The sequence below is a fragment of the Mesoplodon bidens genome (assembly GCF_964165515.1).
Source record: "Mesoplodon bidens genome assembly, chromosome: 20".
In the NCBI taxonomy this organism is placed as follows: Eukaryota; Metazoa; Chordata; class Mammalia; order Artiodactyla; family Ziphiidae; genus Mesoplodon; species Mesoplodon bidens.
This window is the reverse complement of record NC_138181.1, coordinates 2621920-2643525: the sequence shown is the minus strand read 5'-3', so window position 1 is coordinate 2643525 and position 21606 is coordinate 2621920. Positions and strand designations below refer to the sequence as shown.

Genomic DNA, 21606 nt, shown 5'->3' with positions numbered 1-21606 from the left:
TTTTAATTAGTTTCTGCTTTATAACAAAGTGAATCAGTCATACATATACATCTGTTCCCACATCCCTTCCCTCATTCATCTCCCTCCCTCCCACCTTCCCCATCCCACCCCTCCAGGCGGTCACAAAGCACCGAGCTGATCTCCCTGTGCTCTGAGGCTGCTTCCCACTATCTATCTACCTTACGTTTGGTAGTGTATATATCTCCATGCCTCTCTTTCGTTTTGTCACAGTTTACCCTTCCCCCTCCCCATATCCTCAAGTCCATTCTCAAGTAGGTCTGTGTCTTTATTCCCGTTTTACCCCTAGGTTCCTCATGACATTTTTTTAATTCCATATATATGTGTTAGCATACGGTATTTGTCTTTCTCTTTCTGACTTACTTCACTCTGTATGACAGACTCTAGGTCTATCCACCTCATTACAAATAGCTCAGTTTCGTTTCTTTTTATGGCTGAGTAATATTCCATTGTATATATGTGCCACACCTTCTTTATCCATTCATCCGATGATGGACACTTAGCTTGTTTCCAGCTCCGGGCTATTGTGAATAGAGCTGCAATGGACATTTTGGTACATGTCTCTTTTTGAATTATGGTTTTCTCAGGGTATATGCCTAGTAGTGGGATTGCTGGATCATATGGTAGTTCTATTTTTGGTACAGCCACTATGGAGAACAGTATGGAGGTTCCTTAAAAAACTATCCTTTCTTATGTCGATGGAAATTTAGGCAGTTTTCGTTTGTTTGCAAATAATGCTGATATGATGAATTCTTGCACATGTCTTTGTACTCACCCAAAATATTCTCTATTCTAGGTATAATTCTTAGGAGGAGATTTGCTGGGTTGTATGATGTACATAAATTGAAATTTACTGGAGTTTTTCAAATTTCTCCTAAAAGTAATTATACCAGTTTAGAAAGCAGTCTATATAAGAGGATGTAGAGTGACATGTGTTAACATGGATGAATCTCATAAAATAATACTACGTACTGTTGAGGGATACATTTATAGTAAAATTATTAAAAAGGAATAGGAATGATAAAACACCAAATTCAGGATAGTGGTTAACTCCAGGATGGAAGAGATTTAGTTGGATTAGGCTACACAGAGGGTTTCAACTATATTAGTAATGTTTTATTCTTTTTAAGTTGAGTGATGAATAGAAGGGATGTTGCTATATATGCCTGAAAGATTTCCAACATTTTTTTAAATAAATTTATTTTATTTATTTTTGGCTGCATTGGGTCTTCATTGCTGCATGCAGGGCTATCTCTAATTGCTGTGAGCTGTGGCTACTCTTCGTTGTGGTGCGTGGGCTTTTCATTGCAGTGGCTTCTCATTGCAGAGCATGGGCTGTAGACCCACGGGCTTCAGTAGTTGTGGCTCGCAGGTTCTAGAGCGCAGGCTCAGTAGTTGTGGTGCACAGGCTTAGTTGCTCCGCAGCATAGGGGATCTTCCTGGACCAGGGATCAAACCAGTGTTCCCTGCATTGTCAGGAGGATTCTTAGCCGCTGCACCACCAGGCAAGCCCAACACCTTTTTCTTGTCTTTAAACATATGTTAGTTAGTGCTTTATGCTCACTTTAATCTACCACTGGCCCCATCACTCTTATACCAACTGGATTCAAATATTATGTTAGCTGCCTAGCCCCTTAGGAGCAGCTGCATTTGTGACCTTAATTTAGAGATTATTTAAAGGTTTTGTTTGTTTTGTTTTAATAAATTTTTATTGAACTATAACATATTATACAGAAAAGTACACAGGATACAGGTAATGGATTTTCACAAAGTAGAGGTAACCATGTGACCAGCACACAGAATATTCCCAGCACCCAGAACCCATTTCATAGCCTTTTTCAGTCACTGTCCCCCATGATGTTACTATCCATCATCCTGACTTCTAATACCCCAGATTAATGTTTGAACTTTATATAATAATACGGTATATAATTTTTGTGTCTTGTTTCTTTCACCCAGAATTATAATTGAGAGATCCATCCATGTTGATTGTTGTTGTACTTCTTTGATTTGAATTGCTTCATGGAATTATATGAATATTATTAAGGGTTCTGTGCTGAAATTATCAGTTTTATGAATGTATTTTCATACTTTTAGTCAAAATACATAACTCTGGCAGTTTAGGTTGTTTCAACTCTGTAGCTCATTTCAAACTTTGGGGTAACGTTTTAGGCTTGTCCTACTTTATTTCCAACTTATCATATGTATCGAAGAAGAAAAAACCTAGGAAATTTATTAATAGCATTAATTTAGAATACTTGCATTATAAAACACATAAAAATAAGTTCCGAGCTTCCCTGGTGGCGCAGTGGTTGAGAGTCCACCTGCCGATGCAGGGGACGCGGGTTCGTGCCCCGGTCCGGGAAGATCCCACATGCCGCAGAGTGTCTGGGCCTGTGAGCCATGGCCGCTGAGCCTGCACATCTGGAGCCTGTGCTCCGCAATGGGAGAGGCCACAACAGTGAGAGGCCTGTGTAACACACACACACACACACACAAAAAAAGTTCCTTTTCATCCATTTCTTAGGTGTCTCACAGTTTCTATAGTGTTATGTTTTTATAGTTTTATATTAGAAAATATATGTAAGGGGCAGTATTAGGGTAGGAGATTAAGAAGTACAGACTACTGTGTATAAAATAAGCTACAAGGATATATTGTACATTACAGGGAATATAGCCAATATTTTATAATAACTATAAATGGAATATAATCTTTAAAAATTGTGAATCACTTTGTTGTATAGTTGAAACTTACATAATATTATAAATCAACTATACCTCAATTTTTAAAAATATGTATCTATATATATTTAGACCATTTGAAACAATAGGAGGATATGACCTTGACCTAAATACTGGTATTTCTGAGACTGCCTGGTAAGCTAGCTGTGGAAGCTACTTGGATTTTAATGACACAGAAACATCAGATCTCTGAGGGCAGCAGGATTTATTTGCTTCTGTGTTCTTCCACATTTCAGTGTCCTGAATTAGAAATTCTTCCAAAAAAGAAACCCAGTATAAAAAGTAAAGTGCTTTATAGATGAGAACATGCCATCTGACAAGTTTCAGGGCATTTTATTGAGTACTCTGAGGCTGGGGTAGCGTAAGTTACCTGAGAAATATTGTGGAATAAAGATATTCTGTGTTTTGTTTGAAGAGAGGCAAATCTAAAATTCTTGAGTGTTCATCAGTATTTTCCACTGAGTTCTAAGGTTAACAGCAGTTTGCTTACATTTAAAATGAGAATAAGTGTTGCATCAATACCTCTCTTTAGAGGCAGCCATTCTAATTCTGAACCTTAAGTGAATACACTTAAGGGGGATCCATGGAACATGTTTTATACTGTACACTGTGGAACAGAGCACCAGAAACAGGCAAAGATGAGAAAAAGGATTCTGCTGATGGAACAAGAGAGATTTCCTAAGACAAAATGTGTTTTCATGTAGCCTTTCTAAAAAAAACTAAGTATTAGCACTCAAATTTTAACAGTTCTTGAAAACAATCAGTGGCTACAACCAAGAGGGGTTTGCCCTTCAGAGGTGGGAAACAAGAAAAGATAGTGAGAGAGGAAAAAGTTGATTTAAATTAAAAATTTTGGATGAATTTTTTTCTGATTCAGAGATAAGCTCAGTAATGTTAATTGTCGATTTGTATTGAGAGGGTTGGGAATAAGAGGAAGAAAATGTAGACAAACACACAATTTGGAGATTTGTGAGTAAAATATTAATGATTTTATTCCCCCAAATCATCTTTTCTTTAAAGTGAAAGATGTGAGTGGTCAGCTTTATGAGTTAGTTTTCAAATATAATTCAGCCTATAAGAATTCTGTTAATTCAACTTTCGTAATTCTCTGTGGGTAAACACAAGACTCTTGTCTCCTTACATATTGACAATTCTAATTATCTGTACTCGGAGTTTTGAATACTAGATACCACAATTTCTTTAAAATTGAAATATTTTACCCACAAAGTCTCACTGTTATATTCATGAGTCATGTTAATTTGGAGTTTCCATAAATGCTATAAACCAAATGAATTATCTCAGTACATGTATAGGGCTATAGCCTATTTTATTTGTTGAAATAGCTATTTTAGTTGAAATAGCATCATTAGAAAAAAACAGGATCGCTTTTTACAAGTTTTAAGGATTTTCTGTGATTTTTTTTCTGCAAAACTTGTGACATCTTTTTTTTCTGTTTTGGAGTATATATATATATATTTCGTTAATGAGACTTGTTTTTTTATTCTTCTGTTTTTCCTCTAGATAAACGTTAAGCAGCTAGAAGAACAACTACATTCTTTTACTGAAACCAGTTCACAGAATGACCATCTACGCAAGTTGAATAAGGCACTAGAGGGCAAATATGCTCAGGAGTGATTAATAGCTATAAAACAGATTGTGTCTTTGTTGTTTTAATTAGCTTTTAAGAAATCGATGACTTTCTCCCCACCTCACCATATGATCCCAGAAAGATGAATATTCTCTCACTTGATTCAATTTATCAAAAATATTTTAAACACCCTCGATGTACAAGGTTCCACTCAACCACAGAAGAATTCATAAAGATGCCTGAAGCAGTATTGGGACATTCAACTTGCATGCTGTAATTGCAGGATTAGGAATGTACTCAGCAGACTTTATTATAGAATAGAAGGTTATGCCTTTCAGAAACACAATAGATTGTATTGTGAGCATGCATAGGGAACATCATCATGATGAAAGTATCGAGAATCTCTATCATAGAGGAAGTGGTTTTTTAATTTGAACCTTAAAACTTTTGGCAGACGTGAGGAACAAGTATCTTTGGGTTTTTAATTACAGGCGAATGCAGAACTTGTTGCCAACAAGATATACCTGCAATAACGCACTTGAGAGAGGTATTAGTAGTGAAGGTGCTTACTTGTTAGCATGGTGACTATTGAGACTGAGACTATTGAGACTATTAAAACTGTTCGTAGGTCACATAACAATTTAACATGAACAGAGAAAATTAGACAAAGAAGATATCTAAAACATTTAGTGAAGAAAATAATCCAGGAATATGTTACTAAAAGAAAGTGATTCATTTCAATGATTTACAAATTTATCACATTATTTATTTTTAATTTTTAACAGTGTAAGCATGTGTAACTTCTTTAACTATAACGTTTGTGTATGTATACCCTTGGTAACCAAGCAACTAGAATGTGTCTTCAAATGGTTCTAACAATCTGACTATACTGGTAAAGGGGACCTCATTAGATATGCTTTGTTTCTTCATGAGGACATACTTTACATTAGTATTTTCTTCATTTTGTAAACAAAGGAACACATTTTTAAGTATATTTTCCATCCCAGCTTCATTTAGAATGTTGTGTTGTTTCTCATAGTAAAGGGGGCACTCACTGAAAAATAATTCTAGGTTTAGTTGATTTTGTCTTTTTAAATTGGTGATGCTTCCAAGAAGAAGGAAGTCTCCAGAGAGGCCTGCATCTTCAAGATTACTTTAAAGCCATAGGCCCTGTGTCAACAATGTAAAGGAATGAAGTTCATCAGTTATTTTGCCCAGTGTTAGGTCAAACCCTACACACCATGTGACGTTTGCACCTACCCTGACTTCTGTGAGGTCTTCTCAGGAGATCAGAGACTCTGGGATCTCTCTAAAGACTCTTTTGAATGCCATTAAAACCATGGAGGGAAGACTGGAAGGTAAAATAGACATTCTTGCCTCAACACCATTAAAAAATGACGAGTCACCAAATTTTCTTCACCGGGATTCAGTAAGTGAAGGCCACAAATTAAATCATAAGGAAATTTCAGATTTATACAACAATGAAGAAAAGTAGTAACATCTAGAAAGATAACGTTTGGAGGTGTGAGGAACAACAAGGAAAGAACTTCTTCACAAACAGGAAAAACTGATGATGTAGATCAAAACCATCATTCTGGCTATTGCATACTTAGTTTTTGTTTTGGACACAGAAATGTCATATTTGGCTTATGAGTAACCATTGAGATTTTTAATCTAATTTTCACTTTAAAAATTAATGCTAATAGTCTTAACATTTACAGTAAAATGGGTAAAGCCTGATTTTAAAGTAGAAATACATAAATAGAAACCCTGAGAACTTGAACACTGGAAAATACTTTCCAAAGAAAACTTACTAGAGCATACATCTTTGTTTGGTATTTAAAAATAGAAAGTACTATAGCTTGTCTTCTAGAGTTAACTACAATTTAGACCCTTTCTGTAAGCACTTTTGCTAGTGGCCTTTTCATTTTTATAAATATTTTATAAGCACTGATAAAATTATAAAAACTATATTCTTCCTAATATACTTTTCTAGAACAAAATCCAATAGGTTTTCAAAACCTTATAAGTTAGCATCTTCTGTACTATTCTTGAATCCTTACAGAAGACGTTAAAGTATTCATCATGTTACAGGTTAAAAGTTATAAGGAAGTATAATATTGAGGAAGATGTGGGGAAAAGGCATTCTTCTTTGCTGCTGTTTGGAGTGCCCTTTTCCTGTGGAGGACAATTTGGCTTTGTTTATCACTTTACACCCACAGTTGTACTTTTTCCTACAGATACACTAGCTTGTACATAAGACATGTTTACGAGGTTACTTTCTGAAGTATTGTTTGTTATTAGCAAAAGACTAGAAACAACCATAATTCCATCAGTAAGAGGCTGGCTAAATAAATCATGGTATATCCATAGTTTGGAATACTGTTTGAAGATATATTTATCTTAATCATAACATATCTATTATTAGGTTAAAACAGTCAAGGTTCAGAAGACTATACAGAGTATTTTACTATTTGTGTGCAAAAGGGTTGGGGTGATGAAGTATACATATGTATTCACTTTTGAATAGAGTCTCTCTAAAATGAATCGTAATAAATTGGCAACATTATTTTCGAGGAAGGAAACTGGGTGGCTGGGAGATTTTTCACTTTATCCTTTTTTACCTTAAGAGTAATGTGAATGTGCTACCCATCCAGAATAATTTTATGAACACTTTATTTTCAACAGAAGTAAAAGTAGAGAAAGGATGGTCTTTTCAACAAATGTGCTAAAGCAATTGGGTATCATATGCAGAAACAAAAAAGCAAAATACCTTTGATCCATACCTCTTACCATATATAAAAATTAACTCAAAATGGATGAAAGCCCTAAAGGTAAAACTTAAAACTGTAAAACTTCTGAAACATAGGATGAAATCATTGTGATCTTGGATTACACTAAGATTTCTTAGATTTGACATCAAAAGCTTGATACATAAAGGAAAAAAATGTAACATTGACAACGTATGCTCTTCTAAGACATTGTTAAGAAAATGAAAAGCTACAGGCTGGGGGAAAAACATTTGCAAATCACATATCTAATAAAGGTCTTGTCTCCACAGTTTATTAAAAACTCTCAAAACTCACTAAGAAGGAAAAACAATCTGAAAAAAAAGGCGCAAAGTATTTTATTTATTTGGTGAACACACGTTTCACAAAATAAAAAGATATACGGATGATAAATAAGCACCTGAAAAGATGTTAGACATCAGTCATTAGGGAAATGCAAATTAAAACTGCAGTGAGATACTACCACACACTATTAGAATGTCTAAAATTGAAAAACTGATTACCCCAAGTGTTAGTGAAGATGTGGAGGAACTCTCATACATTGCTGAAGGGAATGTAAAATCACTCAGCCACTCTGGAAAATAGTTTGGTAGTTTCTTTAAAAGTGAGACATACTACTACCATACAACCGAGCCATTCCACACCTATGCATTCACCAAAGATAAATGAAAACATATATCTACACAAAGATCTGTATACAACTGCCCAGAGCAGCTCTACTTGTAACAGCTTAAAACTGGAACAACTCAAGTGTTCAGCAGAACACTATTCAGCAACAGAAAGGAAGAAGTATTGATATATAAAGAAGAGTGAGTGAATCTCAAAATAAATGTGCTGAGTGGAAAACCATTCAAAAATGAGTACATAAAATATGATTTCATTTATATAAAATTCTAGGAAATAAAAGTGAATTGATTGTGACAGAAAACAGGTCAGTGGTAGCCTTGGGTGGATGTGTAGGAACAGGGAGATATAGAAGTGGGGGAAATTACAAAAAGGCATAAGGGAACTTTTGGGATAATGGAAGTGTTCATTATCATGATTATGGTTTATACATATATCAAAATTGTACACTTTAAATATACATAGCTTATTGTATTTCAACTATGTCTCAGCAAGGGTGTTTTTAAAAATGTGAATGTATTATACTAAATAATTATTTTTAAATGTTTAAAATAACATTCTTGAAATGACAAAAACAGTAGCAATAGAGAACAAATTACTGGTTGCCAGGGGACATGGGATGTTTGGGGGAGGGTGTGAACAGAGAGAAGTAGCATAAGTGAGTCCTTTGTGACAGTGGAGCAGTTCTGTATCTTGATTGTCGTGATCACAGGAATATGTGCGTGGGGTCAAATTACATAGAGCTATGTGCATGTGTGCATAAACAGATGAATGCAGGTTAAAAAAAATGGTGAAGGGCTTCCCTGGTGGTGCAGTGGCTAACAGTCCACCTGCCGATGCAGGGGACACGGGTTCGTGCCCCCGTCTGGGAAGATCCCACATGCCGCGGAGCAGCTGGGCCCGTGAGCCATGGCCACTAAGCCTGTGTGTCTGGAGCCTGTGCTCCACAACGGGAGAGGCCACAACAGTGAGAGGCCCGCATACTGCAAATAAAAAAAAGTGAAAATTATAAGTTTTGTAGTCTAGTGAATCTCATTAAAGTCAATTTCCTGGTTTTAATGTTGAACTACAATATAAGATGTCATCATTAGAAGCAGGGAAAAGAGTGCATGGGGACTCTGCACTAATTTTGTAAACTCCCATGACTCTGTATTTCAAGATAAATTATTTTTTAAAAGAGTAGTATTTAGAATAGTATGATGAATCTGAAACAACTGTGTAGATATACTAAAAGTATTTCAGAGATGTAAAATTCTAATACTTCTAATTAGGATTAGGACACTATTTAGAACACTTCTGTAACACTATTTTCTTGACACTAGTACTTATTCACCTTTGCTTTTATGATATTAATTTACGTTGTATTTTCAAATTCTGTGATAATCAATTTCTCCCCCGTTTTTCATCTTGGCATCATTGTCTTATCTCCCTTATCTTCATTCTGTGCTTTCATAGAGATTGACATATATTAGAGATTTGCCCATGTTTATTAACAGATTTTTTTTTGCTTTGTAGTTTTAAGGGGAAAAACAGCTACTAAAGCTAGTTTTTATTTACCATAATATGTAAGAATATTTAATTAAACATTTTAAATTTGGTTTCTAAATTGCTGTGTCTTATTCTAATTGCTGATTGACTGTGCTTTGGGTGAATCATTTCTCATTTCTTTTTTTCTACTAAGGCGAAATCCATTCTTGAAAGAAAGGGAGCTCTCACGTGTTGTGAAGGGTCAGGCTGCAGCCCTGAAAGAGAGTCAGAAGTTGAAACATGACCTCGAAGCTTTGCAGGACAGGGAGAACAAGAAGGCAAGACATCAATCCTTTCTGAAGTCTGTTACTGAAATGAAGCGCTTCTGATATCTTTCATGAGCCATATTCTTTCTTTTCTTGTTACCTTTAGTAAAAAAGAATGAGGATTGATCAGAGGAGGATTTTATTTTCCTAAAGAAAGGACAACTGTAGAAGAGCTCTAAAATATTTCCTTTAAAAATACATGATTTAACTCCCAATGTTTTTTTTCTTCCTGTCTTAAAATAATCAAAAGTTCTATTTTTTTCTGTTGAAACACATCTGACCTTGGTAATAATAACCACCTACTTATGTATTATTAATGTGATATAACACTGTTAAGATTTTATGTTAAGTCAAATTACCAAATGCTTTCTGCTTAACAGTATGTGTACTTAGTGGGAAGAGAGGTAACATCCCAAAATTCTTGACAGCAGGTGCTAGATTTTTCCACTCTGAAGAGGGCTGTGAGTCACATCATTCTTCAGCAGATTCCACTTATGGTCCTCTTTCCTCAGATAATTCTGATGGGCTTCAAATGTGTTATCTTCTTCTGACCCCATGGTAAGATAGCTGAGGAGGGCTAGCACAGGCCAGTCTGGGACCACCTCTAGCCCCAAGAAGCTGTTGGTCCTTATGTCTCAGTTAATATATGTGCTGTGACACGACAATAGTTAGGATGCACTGCAGAGTTCTTCATAGGATCCATATGATCTAGGGTCTAGTTTTCTTTTTCTCAAAAAGTCAGAATAACTTAAGAAACAAAATAAATATAAAATATACTTTAATTATTCCTCTTAACATTCTACCAGACCTGTTTTCCATACTCTTCTAGAAGTCATGGGACTCAGCAGAAGAATAACCAGAAAGGATCAAATATCTTTGTCTTATTTCATTTTCTATTAGGTGGGAAACTTTCAGCAACAACTGTCAGAAGCTAAAGAAGACAACTGCAAAGTTACAATCATGTTGGAGAATGTGTTGGCTTCTCACAGTAAGATGCAAGGCGCTATGGAAAAAGTGCAAATAGAGCTTGGGCAGAGGGATGCAGAGATTGCAGGCCTCAAGAAAGAAAGGTACCAGAGATTATTTTTCTGTCTTTGTACTTGTATTTTTCTGCTGCCTTGTAGTAAAGAACAGAGTGCAGTCAAGAAACAGTCATTTTCTGTTGATTCCCTTGTGAAAATAAAGTAGTAAAATGGTATTTAAAGAACTAGCAAATTCAGGAAAATCTGGAATTATAAATAAAAATGATATCCAAAAATTCTCTTATTTTGTAGTGATGTAAATAATTATGTATTCTAGAAATTCATGTGATATATGCTGTTTTATCCTTGCTGTTTTCTACACCATTTATACCTGCCCTTGGGTCTACAGAATGGTAATTGTCAAGATTTAAGCCAAGTGTCTACTTCTGTTTGAATTAATTATCCATTTATTAGTATCCTATTTATTTTAGATGAATCATTCTGAGAACTACTTTTAGCCATGTTTTGTAAGTGAACTCCTTTAAATGTTTCAAAAATTACATAAAAGTTTCCCTTTTACGTTAATTAACAAATGGTTTGAGTTTAATCAGACCTCTAAGACATATTGTAATACATTAGTGGAGCATATTCCCTCTGTGTTATGGGAGAACAAGTGAGTTTTATATTATTCGTTGTGCTTGTTTTTTTTACATATTATGAATCTGTATTACCTCTGAACTTAAAAAAAAAGTCAAGGGAATGGTATTAAAAATTGTTTACTATTCACAATAAAATTCTGGGTAAAAAGCAGAAATCTCAACAGCAAGCCAGTCCATACAGAGGTGATATATTTTGTACTAGTAATATATATATAGTATAAAGTTACCAGCCCATAATTTAGTCATTAACATGCACTGATACTTTAATATATAAAGCCAAATTGAATCATAAATGGGACAAGTTTTTAATCCATAGGAAAATTAGTTTCTTAACCTGAAGCTGAGGCTACTAATTGTCACCTGCCAACTCTCAGATATTCTGAGCATCTGTAGCCCACTACATATGCCATTTGGGCTTCCTGGAAGGTGCCCTGTAACTCCCAGTGGTATCACTCCTAGATGGTACATTTCTATGGTCACTCTCCCTGTGCCCTTCATTTACAGGGCTCTAAATCAACAGTGGGTACAGAAGCTGGAAGCAGAAGTGGACCAGTGGCGGGCCTGAATCCTTGTCGTGCATGCCCAGCACAACAGTAAGGTAGAAGCCAGGTTTTTATAGATGATAATGTTGATATTTTTTTTATTTTATTGGGATATTGCTATTTTGGAAAAATGGAGTAAAACAATCAGGTAAATTTCCTTTCCATTCAAGTCTGAGTTTTGAACAGTGACATATTTCCAAATGGGAAATGGGTCTGTGATCTTACAGTGAACCATTTATGGGCAAACCAGGACCATAATTATGCCTGACTCTCTTTGTCTTATATGGTCTGCATTCTTTTCATGTATTAATGCATAAGTGAAGTTAAAGGGCTTAGAAAACAACATAACTTTAGTCAGAAGTAGCTAGAGTGATCCCACTTAATAAGGAGGCATACTCACATGTTTATAGGTGTATACACACATGAATATGTATCTACATGTATGCACACATATAAAATAGAGATATTTCCTATAAAAAAGCTTTTTCTAGAAGGATATACAAGGAACAGTTGCCAGTTCTTATCTCTCTAGGCAGCGAGACCAGAGGGTCATAGGATCAGGAAGGGGAGTTTAACTGGTTTAAAACCTTAGAAATTAGGATAAATAAGTTGGCTCTATTTTCCAAAACTCTCTAGTGACAAGTGGAGCATACCCTTCCCATCACCTTCTAAGAGTCACCTAAGGACTGTCTGTAATAAGTTCTCACATATATATATATATTCCAGGCATCTGGAGTCTTTGGTTCTGGTTCCAAATAATTATTGTTTCCAAGTTTAAAGAGTGAATATACAGTGTTATGGACTTCTTGTATCTGTTACAGTGGAATTAAAAACAATCTTCTTTCTTCTCTCTTTCAGATGGAGGCTCTACAAAAAGCTCTAGATGTAGCTAGAGAAGAAAACAGGAAACTGGCTATGAGCCTGGAGCAAGCTCTCCAGACAAATCATCAGCTGCAAACAACGCTTGATCCTGTTTAAGAGAAAGAGGAACGCAAAGAACTTGAGCAACGGAATTTGGAAACCTTCATGTAAGGGCAGTATAGTCACAGTGGAATTAAGGAAGAGCCTCTGGGAGAGAAAGTTTGGCTAATTAACATAAAGCAGTTAAACCCTTTTTCCCTACTTTGAGCTAGTACTCCCAGCAGAGCCATGTGAAGGAAGCAGGCATAGTTGTGCAGAGCAGATATTAGCTGGCTGGGGTACGTTCCTTCTCAGCTCTTCCCTCATCTAGTGTCGGTCTTCTTCCGTACATGAAGGTTTAAACCAAGTTGGAAGGGATACTTACATGTTTCTGCCAAACCTTTTCTATCAGAAGCTTATGTGTCCTTTAAAAGAATGATTTGGAAAAGGAGAAACAGAAGCATGGATGGGAATAATCCCTCCAGGAGTGGGATAATTCCATTTAAGCAGCTGCTAAACCATTCATTGTTTTCAACTTTTTTCCTGAGATTAGTTAGGTCAAACCCATCAAGTTCAGGTCAAGGCACTAAAGTTTATTGTTAAACTTTATCTAGGCAAATAGGATTTAGATATTAATAACATCCCATGAAAATTTATACCCAAGGGAAATGCATTGTGCACGTGGATCTTTATTCCTTTCACGTAGTGAACATACTGATATAGCAGACAAGTATAAGCTAAAGCAAAGAAGGTATTTTTCATATTTGTAATCTGTACAAATTTTATATTCTGGTGAAATGTTGCTGGCTCAAGACTACTCAGTATTGGTTAAAACAAGAGTATGTGTTTCACTCTTTTGGGTGGATCTCTTTATATTGAATAACTTTTTGTTTTTTAATGCTGTAGGTAAATGCTTATTTCTTCTTCTGTTAATGAGTTCCAGATCAGTGATTTTTACCTGGTGACTGATCTGCTTCTCATTGGTAAATGACGCCTACTAAGATGTTTTCTAAAGGTGATTTATCATGTCTCTTTTTCAAAACAGAGAATGGATGAGTGAAGAATCCAAAATAGAAGCAGAATTGCATGCTGAATGCATAGATGCTCTAAGAAAGCAATTTCAAATTGAGAGAGAAACTGCAAAGAAAGCAGCACAACGGGAAGTGACTGAGGTATGGAGGCAAGTGACAAAAGTCTCCCTCTAGGTGAATGCCTTTGAAGAGGAGAACCAGCCACAGGATTTCCGAGAATGGCTACAGTTGTTCTTTGGTTCTTCTAATCCCCTTTTTGCCAGAAAGCCAGACACATCTCTATGCCGTTTGTAAATTAACACACAAAAAGTTTCTGGTATACAGTTATCTGCCCAATGAAGGAATGCCTTGGTGACAGCCTTCCCATTGGAGAATAATAACTGAGTGGGAAGGAGACCGCCATCTGCTAAACAGATGGCAAATCACCTGTCTCCTCAACTCACTTAACTAGCATCCATCATGCACCTACCTCCTCCTGAGAGGCACAAGTAAAAACAGAAGAAGATGTGGTCCGTGCTAAATTACCCCTTATTTAATTGTCATCTCCACTCTTTACATGAGACAACTAGGAAGACATCAGAAGATGTTTCCTGGACAGCTAGAAGCTGTGTACAATTTTAAAGGAATTCAAAAGTAAGGGAAAGTTTGTTTTAGGCTGGTTGGGTGATCGAAGAAGAGGGGAAGCTTGACGAAATTAAACAGGGTTGAGGCTGGCAGAGCTGACAGGGCTGTGACACTCTGTGTAAGAGGATGAACAAAGCTTAGTTACAGAAATAAATAGGACATGTGAGCAAAGAAAAAGGATTTGCCTCTCTTGATCAGAGCAGAGACTTTAGGAAATTTCTGAGAAAAAGGGGTTAGCTTAGATGAGACCAGCTGGTAGATGGCCTTGACTACCAGAATGTTGGATGGAAAGTATTAGGTACAAGTAGAGCACTGTAGGTTTCTGAGGAGGCTGGGAGCACAATTTTAGGTAGGTTAGTCTGTTAGCAGTGGAGAGTAGGTAAGAATGAAGAGAAACTGGAAACATGGAGGCTAAGGGGAACTAGAGCAGTAACTTTGGGCTTCAGATGATTAGAGCCAAGCAAAGTGTTTCTGTTGAAAATAGAGAACGATCAAATCAAAAATCCATTTTAATTAATAGAAAAATCAGACACTAAATGTATCATAAGCAAAGGGGAGGGAGTAATTAAAATAATCCCAAGACTTGGTTGGGGTGGCCAGTCTGTATTTTGCCAAATTCAGCATATTTAGCAATTGTACTTGATAGTGCACAGTCACAAAATCAGATTCAATTGTTTATATGGTGCTTTGTAAATTGAAAAAGCACTGTATAAGTGTTAAAAATATTATAAAAATAATTTCTGGGGGAAACAAAAATGGGCACTGAAATTAAAAGTACTTTTATTCAGAGAGAGTTGTTCAGAATATTTAAAAGTTTAAATCCTTTTAACAGGGATCAGTAAAGATGGTGAACTTGTGCAGGAGAGACCAAGGAACAGTATGAGTGTGATGTCTTGAGCAGTTAGTGGCAGGGGTGGGCTCAGGGTGCACTGTTTAAGACTCCCAGCTCTGCCTCTTATTAGCAATGTGTAAATTTACTATCTGTGCAGATGACTTGACATCTGAGTCTCAGTTTCCTCAATCAAAATGGAAATCATCACAACTGCTTTCCAGGGTGGGTTTGAGGGTTAGTTTTTAGGGATTACCCAGTTTTGACAAAGCTCTAATTGAGGTAATGGTGGAATATCTAACAGAAATATAGTTGGGTGATAATAAAAGAATAACACTGTACTGTGAGGTTAGGATGTGAGGGAATGAGCTAGTATAAAGAGAAAAGGTAACACATAATTTTGACTTTTTTCTTTGACATGTTAAAAACTTACCAGCCACAGAGAATATCACCCTCCTAATGTCTCCCTACTCAGCTGCCGTCTCTTGTTCCTAAAAATCACGTGGTACTCATTTAAGGGCATATGAGGAAGAGGGGGAACTCTGTAAAATGATTTAAGTAATGTTAAAAGATAAATTGAAGAATAATAAAACTAAGAGTTTATTTGAACAAAAATCAATTTGAATCAGGCAGTATGCAATCGATTGCAACAGAAAGGCACTCTGAGGAGTTGTATAAAATGAAAGACTTCTATAGGCAGAGGGGAGCAGGAACAAGGAAGTTATACTAGGCAAAAAAGTAGATTAGTTACTAGGAGCAGAGTTACTTCCTTTAAGGGATGGCAGGGGTCTGTCAGGCAGATTACTCACCTAATGCTGATCAGGCCATTCCTGATTGACTGGTTTAAGAGTCCTTTTCTGGGAGAGCCAAAACTGTAATTAAGTCTCAGTTTGGTGACATAAGGTTTAGCATAAGTGACTTCATTCTGGGCCTGTTGTCTTGTTTTGAATAGTAATCACTATGTTATTTTCCCACTAGACAAGTTTATTAAACTTTCTAAACCAAAAGCAATATTCATAAGAAGTATAAACTACTATGTAAATAAGCTACAAGGACATATTGTACAGCACAGGGAATATAGCCAGTATTTTATAATAACGGGAGTATAATCTATAAAAATTTTTAATCACTATGTCATACACCTAAAACTAATATAATATCATAAATCAACTATACCTCAATAGACAAAAAGGAATATTATAAAAATACATGCAAGGATAGTCAATAACTGACAGGTGTATTTACATAAACTCCATATAATTTATTTTCACTTCTCCATACATGAGGTCACAAGTGACAGAAAGAGACGAGCTTAAGTTTAAAAAAACAACAAAAAAACAAAAAAACCTTTAAAGCACAGCAATGAGCACTGAGCAATTAGTGTGTGCCAGGCTCTATATTCCTTCTCTGCCTCCTCTTGTCTAACTGTTACATGAATCCTATGAAGTAGGCTATTCTCATACTTTTCCAGTGATGAACCTGAAGCTTAGGGAAGTTAATTATCTGAAATTACTTGACTAGTGTGTGGTGAAGCTGAGATTTTAACTTCTGTCTGATTCCAAAGCCATGCTCTTAGAAAGCAAATGACGAACATACATTTACATTATCTGTTCTAAGAAAAATTGTGTTCTTTAGTGTTAAAATTTATGAAAATCACTGAGAGTGTTTCTCCACAAATCTCCTTATTATTATTGCCTCACTTACCCTCCTTTTTTAAATATCTATTTATTTGGCTGTGCCAGGTCTTAGTTGCAGCACACAGGATCTTTAGTTGTGGCACACAGGATCTAGTTCCCTGACCAGGGATCAAACCCGGCCCCCATGCATTGGGGGCACAGAGTCTTAGCCACTGGACCACCAGGGAAGTCCCATCACTTTACCTCCTTTTTAAAAGAAAGGTCCAAAGAGAACAAAATATAGGGACACAGCTAAACATAAGCTTCTCTTACTGAATGGAAGGTTAAAATGTTCTAATTTTCCCTTTGTATCCCACAGCTGAAGAAAGCCCTTGAGGACAGCAACTTCAGATCAGTGGAAGTATCCCGGACCAACCAGGAGTTGCGGCAGACACTTACAGAGTTGGAAAAGGTACTGAACAGCAGCAAAGAGAAAATAAAGGATCAAAAGGCCCAAATTAAGTTCCACTTATCACCTAAGGCAAATAATGCTCAGAACATAGAGAAGAGGAAGGTTGTATGAGAAAGCCTAACTCTCCTCTCCTCCTTAGTATCTGATGAGGATCCAGACAGGCAGTGGTGTCTGGGGAAGATGGTTTCAGAGCCCCACCACCACCATGTGTTCTCTGGGAATTACAGCTACACCTGGGAAGTGGGCAGGTTGCCTCGGGGGAGGTGGGGGTAGACACTTTTTCCCACAGAGATACTGCTGCATCAGTGTTTGGTTTCTCGTTAGCTGCCAGTGTCACATTCTGGCTCCCCAGCTGTCTCTTCCACAGTGATTTTACAAGACTTTGCTCTTTCGGGGTCAGGGGGCTGGATGGGAAGGAGAGCCCAGCAGGAACTGGTAACTGTGGATCTCATGTGGGATACTTTGTGTCAGCCTATAGGCAAAAAGAGCAAGCCAGTTTTTCCACTGATCATCTTTCGATGGTATTTCCACCTTTACTTTCAGCAAATAGAAACAGAATTGAGGCAAATGGAGCTAATTAAGGATCAGTATCAGAAAAAGAGCTATGAACGGGTAGATGATTTCCACACACTCTGTTTACCATTCACGTGAAATCCCAAACTTGGACAGGCTCACCAACCGTCTCCCTCTTTGTGCCCTACCAGTCACTGAGTACCCAGAGATGTGTATCTGAAATGACTAACCTACAGCAGGAGATGCAGCTGTTGGCCAAGAGCCAACGTGATCTCTCAGCTCAGAATAAACAGCATGAGCTGCAGCTCGAGGCAGAGCAGAAGAGGAGGTGGGAGCTGGAGCATCGGTGCCAGGTAAAAGGGTTCCTAAGATTCATCTCAGAGATTACCAGCAAAGGCCACGTGCAAAACCCAGCATGAGGGCACCTGGCTTTTCTAGGCTCTATAGAAGAAGACAAACTTACAAGTCGTTCATCTTAGCTAAGTCCTTAGAATCATATCTAGGAATGAAGCCTGGAGCTTTGACTATGGCACCTCGTCTTCATGTTCAACTTAATAAAAATGATACTCATTTTTGAAGAACGGCTAAAGCTCACATATGCAAAGTACTAGTTACTAAGTAAGACTTGTGAACTTCATAGTCTTTCAGGAACTTTACACCCCTTGGTTCTTCCCCGTAGCTCAGATACACCTGTTGCCATTACAGGACTTTTATCTACTCCCAACCTCATGAAAAGCACATTTTATTATGGAAAAGGGACTTCAAGGGACCATCAAGCTCTTGCCTTCCAACAGAGATTGTCTGCTATGAAAAGTATTCCCCAGTTCTGGAAAGAGATGTTAATCATCTTTTCTCAGGAGAATCTGTAAATCAAAATCTATAATCATATACACAAATGTATACTGTAGGTTAAACTGAAAATAATAGTTTTTATCCTATAGTCTGGTAGCACCTGGAGTTAGAAAGTACCCCATCATACTTTCATAATTTGGTTGCTCATTTATTACAATATTGAAGCTTTTTCTTCCATATATAGTATATTGGGAGTTTGTAAAAAATCTTTGTATCACGTTTTCAGGAATTGGAAGAAACAGTTAGACACCTGAAGAAATGTAAAGAGGCAACAGAGGATAAAGTGAAAGAAGCTAGTGTGGAATCAGAACAGGTAAGCCAGACCCACGGACATGAAGACTTAGACAAGCTTCCTCAGACACGATGACCCTGAAACACAAGTCCGTGTAATATCCTTCAGTAACACAGTTGTCAGGAGTGCAAAAGGCAAGAACCAATACCTTAGTACAGCCTCCATTATAAAGAATAGTTTTAGATTAAGATTCTGTGTCTTGATGAGACATCATAGAATGCTAAAATATTGATTGACATTGACTAATATTAACTTGGTAGTCCAAGCCTCTGAAATTCCAGAAATCCCTGGAATTGGGATTGACATATATACACTAATATGTATAAAATAGATAAGCAATAAGAACCTGCTGTATAATAAATAAATAAAATTCAAAAAAGAAGAGATTCTTAAGCTAAAGGTATCACAGTGACATTGCTGCCAGTTTATCCCTTTTGTAGCCATTAAGTTACATGCTAATATGGCTGTCAGAATGGTATATTGAAAGGAATATGGGGGGCGGGGTGAAGACGCTGCACTAGGAGGATGCGGAATTCGCGTCTCCTCAGAACGAGGGCACCTGGGGGGCCACGGACACCTAACGGGACGGGAGGAACCCCCAGAGACCAGGTAGGACCTGGGGCGTTGGGGGGATTGCAGGGGGAGGAGAGCTGCCGTCTCTTCTTCCGAAAAATCACGTGGTACTCATTTAAGGGCATATGAGGAAGAGGGGGAACTCTGTAAAATGATTTAAGTAATGTTAAAAGATAAATTGAGGAATACTAAATTTAAGAGTTTATTTGAACAAAAATCAATTTGAATCAGGCAGTATGCAATCGATTGCAATAGAAAGCACTCTGAGGAGTTGTATAAAATGAAAGACCTTTATAGGCAGAGGGGAGTAGGAACAAGGAAGTTATACCAGGCAAAAAAGTAGATTAGTTACTAAGAGCAGACTTACTTCCTATAAGTGATGGCAGGGGTCTGTCAGGCAGATTATTTAGCTAATGCTGATCAGGCCATTCCTGATTGACTAGTTTAAGAGTCCTTTTCTGGGAGAGCCAAAACTGTAATTAAGTCTCAGTTTTTTGACATAAGGTTTAGCATAAGTGACTTCATTGTGGGCCTGTTGTCTTGTTTTGAATAGTAATCACTATGTTATTTTCCCACTAGACAAGTTTATTAAACTTTCTAAACCAAAAGCAATATTCATAAGAAGTATAAACTACTATGTAAATAAGCTACAAGGATATATTGTACAGCACAGAGAATATAGCCAGTATTTTATAATAACGGGAGTATAATCTATAAAAATTTTTAATCACTATGTCATACACCTAAAACTAATATAATATCATTAATCAACTATACCTCAATAGAAAAAAAGCAATATTATAAAAATACATGCAAGGATAGTCAATGACTGACAGGTGTATTTACATAAACTCCATATAATTTATTTTCACTTCTCCATACATGAGGTCACAAGTGACAGAAAGAGACGAGCTTAAGTTTAAAAAAACAACAAAAAAACCAAAAAATCCTTTAAAGCACAGCAATGAGCACTGAGCAATTAGTGTGTGCCAGGCTCTATATTCCTTCTCTGCCTCCTCTTGTCTAACTGTTACATGAATCCTATGAAGTAGGCTATTCTCATACTTTTCCAGTGATGAACCTGAAGCTTAGGGAAGTTAATTATCTGAAATTACTTGACTAGTGTGTGGTGAAGCTGAGATTTTAACTTCTGTCTGATTCCAAAGCCATGCTCTTAGAAAGCAAATGACGAACATACATTTACATTATCTGTTCTAAGAAAAATTGTGTTCTTTAGTGTTAAAATTTATGAAAATCACTGAGAGTGTTTCTCCACAAATCTCCTTATTATTATTGCCTCACTTACCCTCCTTTTTTAAATATCTATTTATTTGGCTGTGCCAGGTCTTAGTTGCAGCACACAGGATCTTTAGTTGTGGCACACAGGATCTAGTTCCCTGACCAGGGATCAAACCCGGCCCCCATGCATTGGGGGCACAGAGTCTTAGCCACTGGACCACCAGGGAAGTCCCATCACTTTACCTCCTTTTTAAAAGAAAGGTCCAAAGAGAACAAAATATAGGGACACAGCTAAACATAAGCTTCTCTTACTGAATGGAAGGTTAAAATGTTCTAATTTTCCCTTTGTATCCCACAGCTGAAGAAAGCCCTTGAGGACAGCAACTTCAGATCAGTGGAAGTATCCCGGACCAACCAGGAGTTGCGGCAGACACTTACAGAGTTGGAAAAGGTACTGAACAGCAGCAAAGAGAAAATAAAGGATCAAAAGGCCCAAATTAAGTTCCACTTATCACCTAAGGCAAATAATGCTCAGAACATAGAGAAGAGGAAGGTTGTATGAGAAAGCCTAACTCTCCTCTCCTCCTTAGTATCTGATGAGGATCCAGACAGGCAGTGGTGTCTGGGGAAGATGGTTTCAGAGCCCCACCACCACCATGTGTTCTCTGGGAATTACAGCTACACCTGGGAAGTGGGCAGGTTGCCTCGGGGGAGGTGGGGGTAGACACTTTTTCCCACAGAGATACTGCTGCATCAGTGTTTGGTTTCTCGTTAGCTGCCAGTGTCACATTCTGGCTCCCCAGCTGTCTCTTCCACAGTGATTTTACAAGACTTTGCTCTTTCGGGGTCAGGGGGCTGGATGGGAAGGAGAGCCCAGCAGGAACTGGTAACTGTGGATCTCATGTGGGATACTTTGTGTCAGCCTATAGGCAAAAAGAGCAAGCCAGT

The 21606-nt window shown here is 37.1% G+C and overlaps 1 pseudogene across 1 annotated transcript in view; it reads left to right on the top strand.

Moving 5' to 3' along the window:
- LOC308608107 (coiled-coil domain-containing protein 150-like) overlaps positions 1-21606 on the top strand; it is a 68148-nt pseudogene that overhangs the window by 27756 nt on the left and 18786 nt on the right. The window contains exons 13-23 of the transcript in view: positions 4282-4389; positions 4840-4895; positions 9443-9566; positions 10455-10624; positions 11680-11773; positions 12576-12745; positions 13663-13789; positions 17097-17291; positions 17733-17801; positions 17894-18055; positions 18781-18867. The product of the transcript in view is annotated as a coiled-coil domain-containing protein 150-like (transcript). The remainder of the gene's footprint in view (positions 1-4281; positions 4390-4839; positions 4896-9442; positions 9567-10454; positions 10625-11679; positions 11774-12575; positions 12746-13662; positions 13790-17096; positions 17292-17732; positions 17802-17893; positions 18056-18780; positions 18868-21606) is intronic.